We start from the raw sequence: 1,677 nt of genomic DNA, 5'->3' as shown, positions 1-1,677 counted from the left end.
GTGTCCCAAGGTCATGGGATCCCTTTTGCGACATTCTGACAAGCAAAGTCAATGGGGAAGCCAGATTCACTTAACAACAGCGTTACTCACTTATCAACTGTAATGATTCACTTAACAATTAGGGCAACAAAAGTTGTAAAATGGGGCAAAATTCATTTAGCAAATGTCTCACTTAGCAACATAAATTTTGGGCTTCATTGTGGTCATAGGTCGAGGGCTACCTGCATTTGTCACCTTGTAGGAGTGCATTTATGGTGGATGCTTCTTCCTTAACTAGGAACGGCATTTAAAAGGTATTTTGTAACTCCTCCACTTACAATTGGCAACTTAGCAATCGGTTACATTGATCAAAAAAAAAGATAGTCAGATTCAAAATTTTGAAAACTGCCCTTGGTCAAGTGATCTCCTTTTGGGTGCTTGACAACCAATCCAAATTTATGGTGGTTTGTGGTGCCCTGTGACCATGATTATGTTGATTTATTATTGTGTTGTTATCCTTCAGCAACCTTTTGCCTCCTTTGTAAAAAGTTGTCAGCAGTGAGATAATCTTGGCTGTGCATTCTGAGTGATCACAATGAGACAGTAAAACAATACACAAACTCTGACTTTTCTCCTATCTGGTATGAATTGTCCCATCTAAAATAAAACACCTCTAGTTGCCTTTCATGGTGTACATTACAGCATGATTCTGTCCTGACCAAATTCCCCAGACATGACAAACCCTCTGAAGTTAACTCAATGATTCCTTTATTGGAGCGCCACCAGCCCCGGCAAAAAGTTTCTCTCTCACCAAGGCTAACAAGTGTGTCCAGCAGAGAGATGAGTAGTTGTCTGTCACATCTATTCTGCTCCGCTCCCTGCCTTTTATCCCCAGAGCTAGGGTGGGGCTTCCCTAGCAGTGGTGGCTCTTCCTTCCCGAGGATCAGCCCATGGATTTCTACTGCTCTCCTCTCCTCTGTCTTCTGCGCATTCGCACATCAGGCACTGTTCCTCCTCTTCCTCATCAGCCACTTCCAGACCTAGTGGCTTTTGACTCTCCATCTGACGGCTGATGGACTCCACCTCTCTCTCTCTGCCAACTCCATCTCCTCTTTCCCCCTCGGAGCTCTCAGGTTGCCCTGATGCTGACCCTGCCTCCTTCTCATCTGATTTGGCTGCTGGAGGTGCTGGCAGCCGATAAGCCACAACAGATTCAGGGAATGCAGAGCTGCATAAAGATGTTATGTCAGAACCTCAGCTACATTTAAGATGTATGGCCTTCAACTCCCAGAATTCCATGCTAGCTGAGGAATTCTGGGAGCTGAAGTCCTCACCTGTTAAAGTTGATGAAGGTGAGAAACACTGTCTCAGACTTTGCTCTCCACAGATGATTCTAGGACAGGCTGTCTATTGCTTGATTCCAGTAAGAGACCAATACAGGTTAGTTGGTCACATTAAACAAAAATGCACTGGAAAGTTCCTCTTTGTGGAACATTCATGTGGTTACTAAACATTTGCTTTTATTTATACAAAATAAAATATATATATTAATTCTCTCTCTCCCTTTTCACATAAAGCCAGGGGTGTCCAAACTTGGGAACTTTAAAACTTGGGAACTTTAAGACTTGTGGACTTCAACTCCCAGAATTCCCCAGCCAGCCATGCTGGCTGGGGAATTCTGGGAGTTGAAGTCCACAA

This window comes from Natrix helvetica, assembly GCF_964273705.1.
Source record: "Natrix helvetica genome assembly, chromosome: Z".
NCBI classification, from domain to species: domain Eukaryota; kingdom Metazoa; phylum Chordata; class Lepidosauria; order Squamata; family Natricidae; genus Natrix; species Natrix helvetica.
Note: the sequence above shows the minus strand (reverse complement) of the source record.